The sequence below is a fragment of the Erpetoichthys calabaricus genome, chromosome 17 (assembly GCF_900747795.2).
Source record: "Erpetoichthys calabaricus chromosome 17, fErpCal1.3, whole genome shotgun sequence".
NCBI classification, from domain to species: Eukaryota; Metazoa; Chordata; class Cladistia; order Polypteriformes; family Polypteridae; genus Erpetoichthys; species Erpetoichthys calabaricus.
In genome coordinates, this window is record NC_041410.2 from 45,464,199 (window position 1) to 45,486,251 (window position 22,053).

Consider the following 22,053-nt stretch of genomic DNA (forward strand, 5'->3'; position numbering starts at 1 on the left):
TTCATGTGGGGTCACTACAGCCTCCTCCACTCTCATCTGCTGCATTCTTTCTCACCTGATATCCCTTTCTCTTTCAGGCCCTTCTTTACACAGTCCATCCATTTTTACTTTGATTGTCCTCTTCTTCTCCATCCCAGCACCTCTGTATTCTTGATTCTTCTCCATGCATTAACTCTCTTCTCATGATATGCCCATACCACTTTTAGCTTCCTTCCTGTATTTTCTTTGACATTTCCCCAACTTTAACTGTACCTCTGATTCCCTTATTCCTGAGCTTATCAAGCTTTGTTACTCTACATACACTATCAATCTTGATACCTTAATTACGTTTCCTTTCATGCACCTTCTTAACTGCTCATGTTTCTGATCCATATGACAATGCTGGTCTGACTCTATTTTACACTCTTTACCCTTCACTCTTGCACTAATTCTTCGGTCACATAACACTCCTGTTATCTTTTTCCAGTTTTTTCCAACTTGATTGTATTCTATGGTTTATTTATAGATTTACCTCTTCATTCTCTGTTTATTGTTGATCCGAGGTATTCAGACATTTGGCATTCTACTTTACTGCAATGTAGTAAAGTTATCTATTCTTGAATACAAAACTCTGAGAGGCTTTGACATTGCAGGTATCATCATAACAGTCTCTTCCAACCAATCTCCCAGCAAACACAGAGTCACAAGGTCAGTCAGGATAAGGCATCAGCTGGTTCAAGGAAGAGATACTAGGGACTCAAACGACAACGAACGAGAAGGAAGTCCTTGGTGTGGTACTAAGAGGGAGAATGGACCACCCATCCCAGCCAAAAGATTAACCTTACAGAAAGGCCAAAAGGGACATCATTGTTTGGTTTTTATTTTCATTCTTCGGTTCATGCCTTTTTGTTGTTCTTCTCTGGTTTATAATACTTCACATTCATTCCGGGTGTGGGTACACCATAAAAGCGAGCACCTCCTCTATTTCATAATGGGTGTGTGCATCCATATTGCATTGTGCCTCTTCCTGAGCTTTCCTTGAGGAGTTGTACTTAACAGTGACAACAAAAATGCTCATTGAATTGAATTTTACACCTGTCTTACTGATAAAATGTAGCTTTCAAAGCTTTTAGTATGTCTTTTATCAGCAGTAAATGGTGCATTAGCAGTGGTCTGCTAAGCACCTCACTAAAGAAGCATCAATTTAACATTGCTTTAATTTGCTATTTCATAAAGAAACTTCATGGGCAGGATTCTCTTGTGCTAAAGAATCCATAATTTATTGGTTCTCAAAAAAGAAAATGCAGAGAAAAGTAAAGAAATGGCACCAGAAGCGAGCCAATGCAACACTGGGAATGTTATGGTAATTCACAGAGAGATGAGAAATGCTACAATGAGATTAATTTCCTTACTGACAATGACATTTATTTGCTGACTCAAACACTGTTTCTAAATTGTTTAATTTAAAAAAAAACAAGCATTGAGAAACTTGTGGACACTGACTAAGATTTTTTAAATGCCACAAGAATTTAGCTTTCAGTTAGGAATTCACAGCTACTCTCTTGTAAATATACGATCTGTATCTGTGGACACATAATATATAAAGTCATTTTTTTTTTTCCTTATTACTGTGCTACCATTTCTTGACTCACCTGACATTGCTCCTTACAAAGTAGCCACAAAAGTATAAACGTGGAATTCACCATCAAGAGGGATGTTTAAATTATTTTGAGGCACATCCATCTACTGTATTTACAAGGTTGCCATCACAAAGGTAGGCAGCGTAGAGCATCTGCTGTGCAGGACCTGATTTAACAGTTTGCCAATTTTATACAAAATTACACAAAAATTCACAAAGCCACATAAAATGAGAAAAAAGAACACAAAGACAATAACATATCATTTGTGAAAAGCCAACATATTAGAAGTGTGGAGACAACTGTATAAAATGGAGAAGTGGAAAACGGATGTCATTTTAGGGAAAAACTCATTCATATTTAAAATAAATACAGTCCAAAAAAGAAACATAACAAACACAGCAGAAATGGGTTATGTAAATCAAGAAAATATTATTAACAGACAATCCTAGTCTCTTGGAAGTTTCATGAGTCTCCCAGGAATAAGCGCCTCCTCCCTGACTACAAATAATTCATAATATCCTGTGAATTGCTCTCAGTGGCCAATTTTTCGTGTTGGTGACACCTTCAATAAAGAAAAAAAAATCACCAGCAAATTATTTCTGAAGTTAGGATTGGACTTCTACTATGCAAAAATAACATTGTGATGAATGTCTTTGTGTCACAGAGCTCATCGGTAGCAAATGGTTGGACTGGAATAATCTTAAGATACGTCGAATGTTGCAGTTTGTCAGAATTTTTAACAGGGGATCGTGATATCACCAGATTTTGCTTGGAAGCTCCTCAGCCCTCTTAATTTTGACGTCCAACATCCCACTCAGGTTTTTGATCACAAGAGAAACATAACAATTCTGTTTTAAACTGAAAAATACTGGGGATGGGTCTGTGTGTGGCAAAGTTGCTTCATCTAACATTGCTGTGCTTCACATACGGCTCACAAATGGTAAAGCGCTAAAACTATCGGATTCATTACAAACTGCAATATTAACACGTCATGCAAACATTTACATTTCTAAACAAGACAACTCCGCGTGGTCTGTTAACAGCTTAGGTCAAAGCAGTTCAAGCCTGGCTGGAATTTTAAGATCAAACTCATAGCCATCGGATGGCTGATGTCCTTTAAACATTTGGCTCTAAAACTAACAACAAAATCCACTCTTACACAGTTCATTGCTTCTTATCACCTTGAGTTATTATAACATAAATATTGATATTTCCATGTATATGTAAGCATACACAAATTGTGTTATTCGTTCATGGTTTTCTTCTCTTTTCCTGTTTATTGTTTCAAAATATAACTCAGAACTTTGACTTTTGGGAATTTATCTATGATTTGGCGTTTAGCATTTGATATTAGTTTGTATTCTGCGTTCTGATGTCATCTTTGCTTTTATTTCTATTGTATTCCTCTGAACCTTTGTGAACCACTTTGAGCATGGAAGAGATAATATATAAATAAAATGTTTTATTATTGCTATTATGATTATTATTAATAACTAGGGGCTTTGCCCCCTGCTCACTTCGCTCGCCAACCCCCGTGCCTGTACTATGCGCTAGCTTCTTTGTGGTTCTGTCGCTCGCTTATGGGGATGCGGATGTACAATTTAAACAGATTTCTTTATTTCATGGGAATTGTTACATATACATAATATAACTATTTTAGTTAAGATTTGTTAATTGTCTTTGCAAAAGCAATTCTAATGGGAATCTGTTAACGTTTTAATACAAATGGCACATCAAGATCTCCTATGTTGTCTAATGTTATCTGCAGAACATGTACTACATTACCTTTCTTGGATGCATCCATCTTTTTACATACACAAAGATGAAGACCGCAAAAAAGGAAAGATGAAAAAATGAAAGATGAAAAAAGGAAGACCGGAGGGTATTAATGGTTGTAGATATTCTTTGGGATATTGTAAGTTGATGTTTTTATCTTATGCACAATCACCACCAACTGTTTCAGCATAGTCACACATTTAACCAATTTGCTGTGTAACCGATCATCATTTTTGGCGTTAACTCGTTTGACTTCATTGTTTCTCAGTGCTAGGATTGCCCGTGTACTCATTTTTTCTGTTGATAACCCTTTGTGATGAAATTCTTCAATAAGATTTGGACATCTTCTTTCATTGGAAATTTAAAGTGAGAAAAATGTTAAAATTTATAAGAGCTGAGAGAGCAGAAACTGTCTGTGAAAAGTATTCACACGAATGAGAGGTGAGATTATCATGTGCGTGGTTGAATATGGTTGAGAGTGACTTGAAAAAAAATCTCATGGCCAAAGTCTCATCTCGCAGGACTTGAAAAAATCTTCCAAAAAGTCGTCACAGGATTTTTTTTATATAATAGAGAGATTATAGTATATATCTTATTTTTTACAAGAGAGGAGTCTCATCTTGTCCATAAGTTCTCTGTCATGATCTGACCTTTAATATTTTTCCTTAGTCTGTCAAATAACCATGGCCTTATTTAGACATATTCTTGATAGTATTAAAAAATAAAGAAATTAGCCACAGGGTCATTTGGTTTGTTAAAGTGACACCACTGTTTTGTGCCTTCTGTTGTGTCTGGTTGCTAAGCAGTTGCTAGGCTGTGCAGCGCATGACATCGCCAGGTCAAAGATATAAAGATCAGCGTCATATACTTCTTGGTTCTCCAATGATATTGTAAGGGGGGGAAAAAAGGCGCCTCAAATTGCCTCTCTGTTAAACTAGGACATCCTGACTTCATTTTTACCAGCACACTTTATATTGTAAAATGAGGTTATATATTACACTTAACTTTGTGCTCTGTTCTGTGTTAACAGTTTACATGTAAGAAGTCATTCTGTAAACCAAATGTGTAGACAAGACTTTTAATGATTAACTGTTTTGGGACCTTTGGAAGATATTTAATGGCAGAGGGGAACTGTTAGAATGTACCTTTTATCTGAGTGCTCTTTGGTGGTATTATACACAAATGAACCCAAGTGATAACAGGAGCTGTTCTCTTAAGACAAGCAGACCTGCTATGGAGAGCCTGGCTGCTCACACAGCGAGCGTTCACAATTTGGTATAAATAAAGGACATCCTTGGATTTTATTTATTGTGATGCCTAGTGACTCTTTTTATTTACTGCAACAATATCAACTAAGAAATATACATATTTCCAATATAATATTGGAAGCAGTAACTAGGAATGAAATGTTGATGAAATGGTAAAAGAGAATCTGATGAAATAATTGCAATAGAAGCTAAAACAAAGAACAACATTTTCCTAGTAGTAATTCACAATAAAACAAAAAAGCTTCAGAATTACACAGACATTAAATTAACATTTAGCAGAAACTAGCAAATGACTGAAATACATAATTCTCAAAATATTCTTAAAGGAAGAAATAAATGAAATTCCTCAAGCAAAAAAAAATGTTATTAGGATTCAAAAATATAGAACTCATATGTGATCCAAGCATTAGGTGCATTTTAAGCTGTGCCTGATGGAGCATTATAATTTTTTAAAAATGTTATTTATAAAATGTTAAACCTTTTTAAACAAGCATACAGATGAGCACATGTTACAAAATTTCATCATATTTCTTGAATGACTTCAGACAGAAGTTCATTGGTTGCTCAAGTTATCTCACCATTTGAAACCAGATATTAACGGTTAACATTTTGACTGGACAGTAACCATTTATTATAAATTGGCCTAGCCTTACAGCAAGGGCTAACTGAAGCAGCTAAAACTTCTATAAAGCTAAAAATATTCCAACTTAAAAGTTTATAGATATGCAAAGGTTTGGACCGAAAATAATCATCACAGGGTTTGCAATTAACAAAAGAGAAATAACAAAAGAAAATAAACAGAACAAAATCATCACATAGACAGTATAAAACAGGTCAAATGAACGTAAAACCTGATGGCTTACCCATTCCAAACTAATTTGTAAATCACACAATGAAGTACAATGAGCTATAATGTCAAGGAGACGATGTCTACTGTACTGCTGTGGCATCACAGCAAGGCAAAAATCAAAACAAAATACTGAGAGCAATAGGAAAGCATCAGCTGAAAAGACTAAAAAATTAAAAGTAATAACCTTAATTGAGAAACTGAGATCAAAAAATGGCCTAGGACTTTTGCCCATACTATTTCGACCAGATACTAATCATCCTTGCACCCCCTTTCCTATAAGTATGTATAATTTATAAGTTAAATAGTACAGTAGAGTGACAAAAATAAAAGCACAGGCTGGATAGATGCTGCCCTATCCCCTTGACTCCCTTTGATACGCGTACAGCTGCCATGTCCTCCTGCCTCTCACCAGCTGTGTCCTGCTGCTTTACAGATGTTGCACACTGCCTGATGCCTGACCTGACACAAATTAAGAAAGTTTATGGTCTAACACATGGATAACATTAGATTTTGGTTCCAACTAAACACTACTCACTTATTGCTAACTAATGTTAGCATCACCTCACATTTGTCAGAAAGTTGGGAGTTCCTATTAAATAAAATGTTGGCTATGTAAACTAGAGAAAATAAAACCAAAGAAGAGCATTTTAACTATGACAGTGTCTTGTTTAAGAAAAGACCTTAAGATCTAAACCTTCAGCTTGTCCTTTTCCAATTGTAATTGTGTGCTATTTAGAGATCACCTATCTGGGGTTTCAATTGATTCTACCTCGTCTAGAAGGTCCAATAATATGGTGAGCCTAACCTACACAATGAAGACCAAAGATCACCAACTAACCTCATGAAAATTTTGATTGAAAATCACAAGTCAAGGAATGGAGAAAAGTAAATGTAATCAGTCATGAAGAAATGAAGAGTATGACAGAGGGGGAAATCTGCTAGAGCAGGCCTTCCACAAAAACTGAGTGATCACGCAAGAAGACGATGAATGAGGGAGAAAGGCCACCAAGAGACCACGGAGAACTCTAAAGGAGTCACAAACTGCAGTGCCTGACAATGTATCATCGTGCTATTATTTTTTTGCCTAGCCCATGAGATCTGTAATACATGAAATTTGTTGTTTTGGACCCCAAAGAATATGATTTTCATGTTCATTTCTGGGCGGCACGGTGGCGCAGTAGGTAGCGCTGCTGCCTCGCAATTGGAAGACCTGGGGACCTGGGTTCACTTCCCGGGTCCTCCCTGCGTGGAGTTTGCATGTTCTCCCCGTGTCTGCGTGGGTTTCCTCCGGGCGCTCCGGTTTCCTCAAACAGTCCAAAGACATGCAGGTAAAGTGGATTGGCGATTCTAAATTGGCCCTAGTGTGTGCTTGGTGTGTGGGTGTGTTTGTGTGTGTCCTGCGGTGGGTTGGCACCCTGCCCGGGATTGGTTCCTGCCTTGTGCCCTGTGTTGGCTGGGATTAGCTCCAGCAGACCCCCGTGACCCTGTGTTCGGATTCAGCGGGTTGGGAAATGGATGGATGGATGGATGTCCATTTCTTACTTTATGCAATATTTACAAACTTCTGATAACGTCTACCCACAATGCTATATTGTTTATAGTAAAGCGTCACCATCTTTTATAAATCAAGCTGACTGTTGCCATAGTGACCATTTCCCAGAAACACTCATGAGTATGTGACACATGATTCTGAGCACCAGCATAAAGACTTGCTAATTCAATCCCAATATCTCCATAGCCCTAATATCTGATATTAGGATTCCCATGTTGGTATGTTGCTTATTTTGATTTCTTTATTCCTGGGGTGAAGTAAGAGCAAACAGAGGACATCTTCAGCACTCTCAGTAGGTAATCAATACCATCCCAAGCAGACAGGGGTCATTGTCACGGATTTCCACCTGTACTTCTGAGGCTCGTGTGGAAGGCATGTGACCAGTTTCTCTTAACCTAAGTAGGCTCACCCCTTCCCAGGGTTGGCATATAAACCAAGAAGCCACCAAAAGTTTGGGTTCATTCTGGAACCAACATGTGAAGAGGACTGAGAACATCTTCAAGTTATTTCATCTCTCTGTTTTGATCAATGCTAATTTTGTACCCGCAAGTTCTGCCAGCTGGTACCCCAATCCTTTGGATATTTTACCCTCTCCTTCTTTTGAGCCATTACACTGGTTACAAACTAAAGTTTTTTCTGTTTTAAAGACTTTGATTTTTGCTTAGCATTTTAAACTTGATAATTATTCAACTGTCTGTTGTGGGTTTGAGTCCGGCGACCAATGGATGCTGAAGGACTGGCGATGGGGATCCAAGCCAGGATCAAAAGGTCATCTGCATCTGTCAGTGGGCATCTCCTTTTGCTGCAAGGCCTTGAAGACATAAGCTCTGTGGGGGCGCCGGATTTTAGGGAGTTGCACTGGGGCTCACATTTTTAATGGAAGGATTTCAGTCTCTGATTTTAACCTTGCTTTCAAGGATTTATTTATTTATTGATTGATTATCTGATTTTTTTACTTCCACATTTCACTTTGCTTTTATCAATTACTTATTGATTTATGGATGAGCACTGCACTAATGTGCATACTGGTTGGATTTACTGGAACAAAGAACTTATTTATCATTATTACACTAACCCTTGCGGACTGTTTCTGTCCTCATTTGCCTGGTTCATCCTCGGTTAAGTTATTAACAGTTCTGTGTTCAATAGCTGCAAAAGGACATGAAGTCAACCATTACTTTCAGTATGTAAACGTAAGAACATAATTCAATAACAGGCTGGTAATCATTGTTTTAACTTTCTCAATGCAGAGTGTTCAATTTATATTGTTTAAAGCCATTGAGTTCTTCTCTCTATCTGCCAGAAGACCACTAACTATACTTAAAGCACAACTGAGTTTGAGTACTGCATATTAATTTGTATCCCTCTCATATTATACTACTGTGTATTAGTGGCTACTTTCCACTTGCTGCTGGGTTTATTTTTATAACTACTTTCATCTAAGCACAGCAATTCTAATTTGAAATTGTGAGGTTTTTATGCTTCTGCTGTTTCCACAGGTCTTTGCAAATTAGATGCAAACCTTGATGTGTTCATTCCCAGTACAATAAATGAAAAAAGTGTGAAATAAATTGATTAAGTACTTCCTTTAGGTTAAATACACATTGAAGTTCTTTCTCAAAAGATGCATTGACTATCGCGGCTTCTTGCAAGTGGTTTCATCTGCCAGATCGAAAATATTCCTGAAACAGTTAATACTGTGCATTAAAGAAATGAACAACATGCAACTTATTTAAATGCACTTTCTAGATGATAACAATGATCACTTTAAAACTGGTGTTTAAAGTTTACTGCAATGGAGTATGAAATGTTGTAATGGTGTAAAGTAAAATCTCTTTAAAAAAGAGCAAGTGATATCATTTAACATCTATCAGCTATCCATTTTCTGACCACTCCATATACAGTGGTGTGAAAAACTATTTGCCCCCTTCCTGATTTCTTATTCTTTTGCATGTTTGTCACACAAAATGTTTCTGATCATCAAACACATTTAACCATTAGTCAAATATAACACAAGTAAACACAAAATGCAGTTTGTAAATGGTGGTTTTTATTATTTAGGGAGAAAAAAAAAATCCAAACCTACATGGCCCTGTGTGAAAAAGTAATTGCCCCCTGAACCTAATAACTGGTTGGGCCACCCTTAGCAGCAATAACTGCAATCAAGCGTTTGCGATAACTTGCAATGAGTCTTTTACAGCGCTCTGGCGGAATTTTGGCCCACTCATCTTTGCAAAATTGTTGTAATTCAGCTTTATTTGAGGGTTTTCTAGCATGAACCGCCTTTTTAAGGTCATGCCATAGCATCTCAATTGGATTCAGGTCAGGACTTTGACTAGGCTACTCCAAAGTCTTCATTTTGTTTTTCTTCAGCCATTCAGAGGTGAATTTGCTGGTGTGTTTTGGGTCATTGTCCTGTTGCAGCACCCAAGATCGCTTCAGCTTGAGTTGACGAACAGATGGCCGGACATTCTCCTTCAGGATTTTTTGGTAGACAGTAGAATTCATGGTTCCATCTATCACAGCAAGCCTTCCAGGTCCTGAAGCAGCAAAACAACCCCAGACCATCACACTACCACCACCATATTTTACTGTTGGTATGATGTTCTTTTTCTGAAATGCTGTGTTCCTTTTATGCCAGATGTAACGGGACATTTGCCTTCCAAAAAGTTCAACTTTTGACTCATCAGTCCACAAGGTATTTTCCCAAAAGTCTTGGCAATCATTGAGATGTTTCTTAGCAAAATTGAGACGAGCCTTAACCCTTTAACCGCCAACTCCCTAAATATTCCCCAAGCCAGGCGAAATCTGAACAATTTTTGTTTTTTTACTTTTTTACATTTTTTTTACATTTTTTACATTTATTCAAGCAGTATTGACCACTAAATGTTGTGCAAGTTGCCAGTGTATACATGAAATCTATAAATGTAACCTGAATTCTCAGCTAAGCAAAACATCTTGATACCAAACCGTGCCCTTTTCAATGGTAGATACTGTCGAAACTGTAAGCGGCCCTTCCACGACAATAAACTTTCATCAACTGCAACTGACGGTCCTGGCATGTAGGGCAACTGAAATGCTTCAAATAAATGATCAATCAAAGGACGTAGCTTGAACAAGTGGTCGCGGTTTGGATCTTTCTTATCTGGCTCGTTTCTGTTGTCATTCAAATGAAAGAATTTCAGCAGCAAAGAGAATCGGTTACGTGTTATGACAGCTGCAAAAATAGGTGTTGCATACATAGGATCTGTAGACCAGTACATCTCAATATCTGGTTTTCTGATTATTCCCATCAACATCAAAATCCCAATGAATTTTTTCATTTCGTTTTCATCAGTGTCAAACCAAGCACGAATACGGGAATGTGAAGGTAAATTGGGATTTTTCTCAATAAACTGTGCTGCATACAGATTTGTCTGATGAACAAAATGTCTGATCAAATCAGGTGACACAAACAGCTCATAAAACTGCTCAGCAGTGTAATTGTTTACATCAACAGTAAAGCCACACGTTCCCTCAAACGAATGCAGAAAAGGTAGTTCACCACGGGCAGCAGCCCAGCTGAGGTGCTGGGGATACACCCACTCAGCGCCGTCATCCGATGCGTCTTCATTCACAATATCATGCAGCGCACGTTGCTGCTCATCACTGTCACTAAAATCTTCTTCAGAACTGCTACAATCATGATCAGAACTGTCCAAAATCGCCTGCAAAGCCTCACTTGAAGTCAGTTTACGTTTCGCCATATTCACAGCTGTTACATGCGAATCACGTCACATGACCGGCCAAAACAACCACAGACTTGTCGAAATACAACGTAGTAATAATACCCACGCCAAACCGTCAGTTATACTACTTGCCAGGCATTCATATAACCACAGGCAAATGTGCCGGATAATTCCGGCAGTATGGCGTTAGCATTAAAACAGCGGTGCCGGATATATCCGGCAGAGGGCGGTGAAGGGGTTAATGTTCTTTTTGCATAACAGTGGTTTGCGTCTTGGAAATCTGCCATGCAGGCCGTTTTTGCCCAGTCTCTTTCTTATGGTGGAGTCGTGAACACTGACCTTAATTGAGACAAGTGAGGCCTGCAGTTCTTTAGACGTTGTCCTGGGGTCTTTTGTGACCTCTCGGATGAGTCGTCTCTGCGCTCTTGGGGTAATTTTGGTCGGCCGGCCACTCCTGGGAAGGTTCACCACTGTTCCATGTTTTTGCCATTTGTGGATAATGGCTCTCACTGTGGTTCGCTGGAGTCCCAAAGCTTTAGAAATGGCTTTATAACCTTTACCAGACTGATAGATCTCAATTACTTCTGTTCTCATTTGTTCCTGAATTTCTTTGGATCTTGGCATGATGTCTAGCTTTTGAGGTGCTTTTGGTCTACTTCTCTGTGTCAGGCAGCTCCTATTTAAGTGATTCTTGATTGAAACAGGTGTGGCAGTAATCAGGCCTGGGGGTGGCTACGGAAATTGAACTCAGGTGTGATACACCACAGTTAGGTTATTTTTTAACAAGGGGGCAATTACTTTTTCACACAGGGCCATATAGGTTTGGATTTTTTTTCTCCCTAAATAATAAAAACCATCATTTAAAAACTGCATTTTGTGTTTACTTGTGTTGTATTTGACTAATGGTTAAATGTGTTTGATGATCAGAAACATTTTGTGTGACAAACATGCAAAAGAATAAGAAATCAGGAAGGGGGCAAATAGTTTTTCACACCACTGTACACTCACTGGCCACTTTATTAGGTACACCTGTTATGTACAACCAGTTGTTGACACCAGAAGTCAGAGCAGAATGGCCAGACTGGTTTGAGCAGACAGAAAGACAACAGTAACTCAAATAACCACTCATTACATCAGAGGTGTGCAGAAGAGCAGCTCTCAACACACATCACGTCGAACCTTGAAACAGATGGGCTACAGCAGCAGAAGACCACACCGGGTGCCACTCCTCTCAGCTGAGAACAGGTAACTGAGGCTACAATTCACATGGACTCACCACAACTAGACAAAAGAAAATTGGAAAAAACGTCTCCCAGTCTGACGAGTCTTGATTTCTGCTTTGACATTTGGATAGTAGGATCAGAATTTGACCATATTTGTGGTGATGCAGTGCATGTTGATCAGTGCATGCAAGTAAGAATTTCAAAGTACTCTGTACATGTGACAAGAATGACCCTATAAACCTACAGAACCTATAACTAGCATTCATCAATTGGAAAATTGTACATTTTATTGTTACACAACATTGAATCACATTGTTCAACAGAGCAATGTCAAAGTGAAGCAAATCTCTCCAAAAATCTCTACAGAAAATCACTGATGGCATAATCATTCACCCCCCTTAATGTGGCATTCCTCAATCATCACTGGTGTTGCCAATTGGTTTTATACATTATAGAATTAGTTTAATGGAGATCATCTGTCTGGGGAATCAATTGATTTCAGTTTAAATGCACCTCATTTTAAAGGTCCAACTTGTGAGTTGGTATGGTGGTCTCACCTACACAATGAAGACAAAAGAGCACTCTGTGCAACTCAGTGAAAACGTGTTTGAAGAGCATAAGACAGGGGATGGAGATGAGAAAATATCCATATCACTGAATATCCTGTTAAAACAATCACAAAGAAATGGAAAGAGTGTGGCACAGTTATAAATCTGCCAAGAGCAGGCCATCCACAAAACCTGAGTGATTGTGCAAGAAGACGACAAGTGAGAGAGTCCACCAAGAAACCTATGAGAACTCTGAAGGAGATTCAAGCTACAGTGGATGACATTGGAGAGACAGTGCAGAAAACAATGTTGCCCAAGTGTTGCAGAAGCACATCTTGGCTTGAGTTTGCCAGAAGGCACATGGGAGAAGGTTCTATGGTCTGAGGAGACCAAAATTAAGCTTTTGTACATCAGACTAAAGTTTGTGTTACTGTACATTATCAAAACAACATCATCCCTACCATGAAGCATGGTGGTGGTGGCATTATGCTGGGGATCACAAGCAGGGCCTGGAAGTGTTGTGAAGGTAAAATGAATGCAGCAAAATATGGAGAAAACCTGGAGGAATACCGTCTACAAGAAACCTGCACCTTGAAAGAAAATTTGTTTTCCAGAAAGACAATGACCCCAAATAGAAGGCGAAAGCTATACAGGAATGGCTTTGAAAGAACAATGCTAATATTCTGGAATGGCTGAGTCAGAGTTCAGCTTTCAACCTAATTCCTTCACATCTTCTACAACTCTATGATGGCCAGTGTGATTTTTTTCTATACTGTGGTGTGCTGGTCTGGTGACAACACTTCAAGAGTGGCTCCCTGAATCAACAAGCTATTTAAAAAGGATAGGTTCAGGTATAGAACACACTCCAGACCTGTTGGAGGTCATACGCAAATGAGAGAATTAAACCATAACTACTGTAAGTGCCATTATGAACAATCCTCCATCTGACACACCAACACTGAGGACTTTCAAAAAACCGAATCATTCACCAGAAGTGTGTCAAAAAACTGGACTTCTTTTATGCCAACAGCAATACGTCACCATAATGCCTCACTGTGACTAGGACTGCTAAGTCAGAACATTTCTTTTGTTTGAATTTCCTTGCTTTAATAGTCATTACCAGTGTGTGTGTGTGTATTTATTTATTTACATACTTATCTGTTTATGTATTTATTTATTTAAAGAGCTTGCGTTAAAGCCAAAATTTTCCCCTTGGGACAAATAAAGTTCGTTCTTTCTTTCTTTCTCTTTCACATCGTGTCTGATCTATCTCTCACACTAACTCTTTATCGCAAAGAGAATTGGGGAAAATGGCAGCATGCAGATGTGCAAAGGTGATGACAGAACTGTAATAATAATAATAATTCATTACATTTATATAGCGCTTTTCTCAGTACTCAAGCGCTATCCACACAGGGAGGAAAAGGGAAGTGAACCCACAATCTTCCACAGTCTCCTTACTGCAAAGCAGCAGCACTACCACTGCGCCACCACTAAGGTGACTATTGATGTGATCAATTATTTTGTTTTTTATATTTTAACTAGCTGTTTAAGCCCGGGCTCCTAGAAACCATGGATTCTGGCACTTCAATCAATCAATTGTGCATTAGCAGGGTTCTCTTTCCTTGGCGGTGTCATTTTGCCAACATGCTCGCCTCCGTGGTCCATCAGCGGCTAAGTGAGTTTCTCTCTCCTTGGAGGTTTCGTTTTGCCGATGTGCTCGCCTCGCTTGTGTATTAGTGGCTACACAAGTTTCTCTTTTCTCAGTGGTTTCACTTTGGTGACAGAGTCGATTTCTTTCAGCTTCATGCTGTAGCATCTCACTTCCGGGCCAGACAGACAGACAGACAGACACACTTCCATGCATAGACATTTACAGTATATATAAGATTAATGTAGACTACTTTGCAGAGATCCATTTTCACTTCGACATTAAAGAGTCGTCTTTTGTTAATCAGTGTCAAAAAAGCCAAATTAAACCCACTGTAATTAAATGCTGTATAATAATAAAATGTGAAAACTTCTAGGGTCTGAATACTTCTTCTTGGCACTTTACTGGCCTTGATCTACACAATATGTTTCTCTGATCCACTTCTCTTTTCTTTCTACATTCATTCCTTAGGCAGCGTTATTTATTCTAATGACTTCTCCTACCACCTCTATGCGGATGACACATAGATCTTCCTCTAATTTACTTCTTGCATTCTACAGGTTTCAGCCTAGATGTTCAGCGTTGTCTCTGCCATCTCACCTTAAACGTAACCTTTCTAAGTCATATCTCCTCGACTTGCGTTCTGATTCTCCTTCCCCAGATTTGTCTATAAGCATTGCTCTTTCACCATCATTCCAGGTTAGGAATTTCAGTGCGACTCTGGACTCCTCATTTTTACTCATTGAATATATTTCCTCAATGACCCAATCATGTCATTTCTTTCTTCATAATATTCAGGGGATTCGTCCTCACTAATTATACCATGCACCACACCTTGTTCAGGCATTGGTTCTGTCTTGGCTGGACTACTACAATGCTCTGCTGGTAGGGCTTCCTTCAACTACTCTCTGACCTCTCCACCTCCTTCATAATGCAGCTGCAAAACTGGTCTTCTCGGGTTTTTCGTTTCACTCTTAGTATTCTTCTTCTTTGGCCTTTTCACTGGCTTCATGTTGCTGTGAGGATTAATTTTAAAATCTTGGTGAAGAAGGCATGACAACATCATTACCACCTCAGGTGTCTCATGGATTTCAGGCTACCCTCATGATGACTAACTTCCACCATCAAAAAGTATCCTGACAGGAAGTATCACTGCTTGGTTTGGCAACATCACACATAAGGACCACAAGGCTCTGCAAAGAGTGGTGCAGTCCGCTGAGAGCATCACTCTGAGTGCACTTTCTAACCTCTGGAACATCTACACCAAGTGATGTCAGACCAGGGTAAAGAAATGATCAATGATACCAGCCATCCTAACAATAGCCTCTTCTCTGTGCTGTTTTCTGTAAAATGGTTAACACTGCCTCATGACCACTTCAAGGAGACTGAGAGGGAGGCTGTTTTCCACAATCCATCCAATGACAAAAGTGTCTAGAACTACATGATTCCAAATTGTTAACTCTCACTTATTTCAGCTGTTTATCACATGTTTTATAATACTGGTGTAATGCATACTATTGCATTAATTTAATGAAGTTTCTTTTTTATTTGTAAAGTCGTGTCTTTTTGTTTATTGTCCTTTCATATTCTTCTTTAATGGAAATTTCCCTGCATATTGTATTTTGTGTATAATTGTATGCAACAAATAAAATTTGATTTGAATCTCTTGTCTTGATATTCAGATCTCTGAATGGTTCTTCTCCTCAGTATCTCCAGTCTTTGGTCTTGCCATATGTCCCTTCAAGAAGCCTCTGCTCTGCCTCTGCCTGTCTGCTGACCATCCCTCCTCTTGCCAGATGAGCCTAGACTGCACAATGTTTCTCCATTCTTGCTTCGAAGCTATGGAATGATCTACCTTTGGCAAAAATTCACTGAAGTTACAGTGTTTGTTGAAATAGACCTTTTCATTAAATATTTTGGAACTGCTTAATCAATCTTCTACAGGTTAGCAGCTGTTGTACTAACAAAGAGTTTAGGATTTGGATGTTTTGTCTTAGTCCATATGAAGATATCATTTTTTAGGAGCAGAAGTATTCCATCTTGCTCGGTTTTTGTCTTGATCTTTGTTGCTTTTGATGTATGCATCTTCTTGTCATTCTCGTTTTCAATATTATCAATTGCTTTGAAAGTCACCATGGTCTTCCTCCTCATGTGTGTCCTTTAGTCTTCAGGGGATTATTGTGTATTACAAGAACTATTTTCTAAGACTGCCCTATTATTACACTAATTATCATTTTGAAAGGTGCTATATAAACTAATGACTGGCTAATTAATTGCATGTACAGTACCACATGTCTCACACTGACTTGCTTAAGTGAACAATGTACAGTCATTAAAATCAAAGTCATGTAGAGAAAGCCAGCAATCCGAACTCGCAACCTTGTGTCTCCACTAGGCCACCTTGGCTTCTTGCAAAAAAAAAAAACACATAAACACCAACACTTTCTCAACATCTGCAATTAGGTTAGGAAAAAGTCACTTTTAAAAAAAAAAGAAAAGAAAAGAAAGAAAACTCTTCCACTGCTACTCTTTCTCAAGGCCATTTGCGCATTTGGGCAAAGTCAGGGTTCCCAGTAGGCCCATCACTTAGGGGCAGCGGCAGGGGCGGAGTGCTGAACACGGCAAGGCAAGAATTGCACCTGTCAGAGAGGGAGAGGGCGGCACAGAGATAAGGAAGCCTCTGGGACCCGGACAGCCTCTTAAACGCCACATCCTCTGCACAGCTCCTGTCAGCTATTGATTTGCCATCCTGATGCTGAAATGAAAATCCCTTTGAAAAAGCTACAAATTAGCTGTCGGCCCACAAACAAGGATACGTCTAACAAAGGGGGACGTCTTGGGGAAGGGAACGGGGCTTGAACAAGGATTGTTGAAGTTAGTCATATTAGTCCCTTTTTTTTTTTTTTTTTTTTTTTTACAAGTTACAAGGCTGCCATAACTGAAATGTTTAAAATGTGATCTACTGAGAGGAAAGAATAGATAAAAGTCAGAGAGGGAGAAAGTGATTAAAGGAAAAAGTACAGAGCAAAAACGGAACACACCATAGTAGGCTACATGGATGAAATGGTCCTTGTCTCATGTGTGAAGGTCAGCTCCTTTGATTGGTTGGCACCAAATGAGGCCCACCCATTTGTCATGCACATCAGCATTCCTGTTCTGAGGTGTCCTGAACGATGAATACATACCCCTTGAAAATGTAATAAGTGAGCATCTTTAGCCAGTCCATCGCGTCCCATCTCATCTCCTCAACTGCCATTCCTGCTGAGGAACAACAGTGTCAGCAGACAAAGAGGGGCAGCCCAAACAGCCTTGTCCCCAGCTACAGTCCCCAGGTCTTCCTGAGGAATTCCCAGGTGCTCCCAAGCCAGCTCAGAGATGGAATCCCTTCATCATGTTTCCTGGGTCCGCACACAAAGCAGTTCTAGGCGAGGGGGTGAGGCGCTCATCTTATGACATGCGCAAACCTCCTCAATGGACTTGGAAGCTCTCCAGAACTGCTGAACTTCTCATCCTATCATGGAGTGCCAACCCCTTTTTCCCTGGAAAGAGACCTCATTTCTGCTGCTTGTACCCACAATCTCATTCTTTCTGCCATTACTCACGGCTCACAGCCATAGGTGTGACATGAGCTATATGTTAAAGTTCACTTGGTCTTTTGAAAATATTTGTAAGGAGTTTCAAAATGAGTGGATTTGTGTAAACACATAAAACTACTCAAAACCTTTGATAGTTTTATTCAGGTAAATTTTTGGATAGAAACTTTTACATTTATTTGAGTAATACTGTATATGTTTTTAAAGTAACCATACTTTTATTTCCATTGAGTAAATGGGAATAATGGCACTTATCAAGTTGAAGTAAAAGGATTGACACCCATACATAACATATTAATCATAACTAATAACGAGCAAAATGATTTTGTACCAAAACTGAATTTGGTGTTTTGCTTCACAAACAAACTTGTGAAATAAATTATTTTTTGCTTTCAGTGAAAATTCATATCCATTGAACCAAGAAGACAGACATCGATTTTTCGGTCTGAAAGTGTTTAAATGCATTAATTACACGTTTTCTTTCATTTGGAATTTAAATAAAGATCTTTAGAAAAAAACAGATTCAGCAGACTCATTACATGTAGACATTTTGTCAAGCCACCAGAAGTGTTGTCAATTAGAATGACAATTTTGTTGATTGCTATCCTAAAGATGCATCAGAGACAGAAAAGAAGATTGGAGCTTTAGCACCACTGGAAGAATTCACATCTCCAAACTGTTCTTCAGGAATCAAGAAATAGCAAAGGGCGGCTACTGTTTAACAATGTGGCCGGGACGGGAGTGGGGTAGATTTTCATGTAGTGAGATTTTCTCATGGAGAAAATACAGCGATGAGCACAATGGACTGTTTTGGTGTGTCTTTATATGCAAAACATGCAGCATGTTAAATTTATATATATATATATAAATAACACATTGCAGGTCTACAGTGATATAAATGAGAGGAATAAGAAGAGTTGACTTGACAGGTGTGTTATCGATTGCAATACATGCTTTGCGCAGCTCCAGAAAACACCACAAAGGAAAAAATGGTGTGAACAAGGCCTTAGCAAGTAATATTCATTGTTTCCTACTCAAAATAACCTGTTAGTCAGTTTCATGTTTTGCAATTATGAAATTGCCTGTGAAAATAATTTTTTATCATATCTCAGCCAAGGTTCTTCCTGTCATATTTCACCTAGCATTTTGCCCCTGGCTGTTGTTCACAGTTAGGTTTCTTGTATGTTTAATTTTGTGTCATTTATTTTTATTAATGTTTCTTTTGTTTATAGTGTACATTTTTCTATGTGTGTTGGGAAAGGGCTGTGGCCTAGGTTATGACCCTAATGTTTTGTGGGTGGCTCCCCAAGGGGTGGGGCCACCTGTCAATCACTGCCAGGAATGGTCCACTACCCTATTGAAGGGAGGGCCTCCCATAGTTCCTGGCAGTTCATTTCAAATGTGCTAGGGAGTGCGGAATTTTGTGAGTTTCTGTCTTTGCTATTGCCTATTGATTTTCTGGATTTTTGAACCCTTGTCATGTTTTCACCTCACCTCTGAATTTTGTTTCAGGATTGTGATTATTGAATTTTTTTTTTTTAACCTCTGCTCTGTTTTTTGACCATGACTTTCGGATTTGGAATTTGTTTGCTGTGTTTGCCTTGCCTCTCCAGGCATTTCCATGTGCTCTTTGGAGCTTTGTACTTGCACAGCCTTGTGAAAAACAAACCTTTTTTATATTATATAAAGATTTGTCTCTGCCTTTTGGGTTCTTAGTCTGGGTTTTGATGGTGATTTCCCCTCTTGAGTAGATAACATTTGAATGTGTTTTGGCGCCTGTGCTTTCAGGGCCCCCCAGTTTCACGACCCAACAAGTACTCACCGATCTGGAAGTAGAATACAGCATGCCAGAATGGCCACTGTGCAAGCACTACTGGTATCTCTACTTAATACATTTTGTTGCCATTGTTTCTTGGGGACAACAGGAAAGCTTTCACAAACACTTGATTGCCACTGACGGAGCTAGAGGCTGCCGTCACGTGGAGCCACATAAAATGGAAAATAAAGAAAAAAAAAAAAACCAGGCTAAGGACTTATCTGCAGTGACAGTGTAGGAGAAATGAAAGATAAGAGATGGAAAGGCCTCAGTGGACAGTGACTGCATGCCTCACCTGCTTCCTGCATGGAGGTGACCAGATAATGTCTTGGCTCAATAGTTAAGACAACAGCACAGATGGTCAGTTACTTGCCTAGCAAGTGGCTGGGGGGCATATTTGGCAATAAAAGACTGTCATCTGTAAATCTTGTTGGGAAGGGCCATTGTCTCTTTACACGAGCAAGTGAGTTGACCTAAAAATAAAATGCTTTTGGACTTTCTTGAAAAAAGCTCTTTGTCTGAGTGGTTTGACTAAGAATACAAGTGGTCTTGTCACAAAGTACACTTACTGTATACTACATATTGCTTGGCATGATGGTGCAGTAGTTAGGGCTGCTGCCTCACAGTTCCAGATTTCTTGGTCTGAATGCTGGTCCTCTCACTATTTGTGTGAAGTTTACCTCTGTAGCCAAAGGTCTTAAGTACGTCACTGTGATCTCTGAATTTATCTCATAGTACCTGATTTTACCCAAACTAAAAACAGCAGGAACTATGCAAACTACATAAGCCAGCTGACAGAGAGAGAAATTGATAGTGCCAGACAAGCAACCTGAAAAAAAGAGATGAGAAGAGACAAGAGGGAACAGCTCAGGCAGGCTATTAAAGGAGAGGAGGTGTGACCAGTGGTCTAACGGTCAGTTCAGAATTTCCAGTAACTGTGTGCTATTTCTATTCACACTATGCCTGCAAAAGAGTGTACACATGTTTGGAGACTGCATGCTCGTATTTTGGGAACCTTGAAATGTAGAGAAAGTATAAATGCTCTGACAATTGCTCTGCGCATGGAAGCTCATCTATGGATGGATGGATGACTTCGCCATCTGCAGCTAAAATGCCTTCCTCACTGCTGAAGTTGACAAACCTTACTTCTTGAACCCCCACTACAGTATCGGGCTTTGTCAAGAGCTTCCTTTGAATTATGGTCTGCTGTATAAGCCGACATTAAACAAACTATTGTTTTGAATATAACCATTGCATATATATATATATATATACAGTATATATTGTGATGGATGGCCGGATACATATTCCGGCCCTCACCCCCAGGCCGCCAGGAGGAGCTCTCCTGACAGCATGATCGTGCCCCGAGTTCCAGCAGGGCCTCATGGACTATGTAGTATTTATACTGGATACCTTGGGGGCCACCGGGAGTCGCTGTAGGGGAGCTCGTGGGCTCTTATGTGCCCTATAACCCGGGAGTACGTCACGGTTAACGTGACAGGAAGGAGCGACGTGCTCCCGGGGTGAAGAAAAGAACTGTTTACCCTGACCCGGAAGGAATACGGACTTGTGGGTAATGGACAGGAACACCTCCGGGACAGGGTGTATAAAAGGACTGTGGGAAAGCCCAGACACTGAGCTGAGCTGGGAGGTAGGGTGGCAAGTGTTCTGGGCGAGGAGGAGTGATTATTGTGTTTAGTATTGTAGTATATTGTAGTATATGAGTAGTGTGGTGTGGAGAGTGCTTTGTGCACGTTATTGTTATATAATAAAGAAGTCTTGGACTTTTACCTGGTGTTCTGAGTGGTACCTGAGGGTTCAAGAGGTGGACAAAGACCTCTACTGCTACAATATATATATATATATATATATATATATATATATACATATTGTATTGAATACAACCATCATTTTATTTATATATCTCTATATATAAAATCCAATGTCTGTCTGTCCGTTTTTCACGAGAGAACTACTTAATGGATTTAGATCCGTTTTTTTTTTGTAGAATTTGCTTGAACATTCCAATCGATTTTGCGACTTCTCTCATTGCGCTATGAATCACAGATCACTTGCAGTACCAATTTATTTTGTGAATCCAAGAGAGATGCAGCGGGCCGAAGGGAGAGGGGCGGGGATTCATCAATATATAACATCCTAGTCGTTCTCAATTGGATTCAGGTCTGGGGAACATGCGTGCCAGTCAATGGCATCAATGCCAATGTCATCCAGGAACTGCCTATACATTTTGGTCATATGAGGCCGGGCATTGTCCTGTACCAGGAAGAACCCAGGGCCCACTGCACCAGCGTAAGATCTGATAATGGCACAGAGGATTTCATCCCAGTACCTAACAGCAGTCAGAGTACCATTGCCTACCTCAAGGAGGTCTTTGCAATCCTCGAAGGATATGCCTCCCCAGACCATCA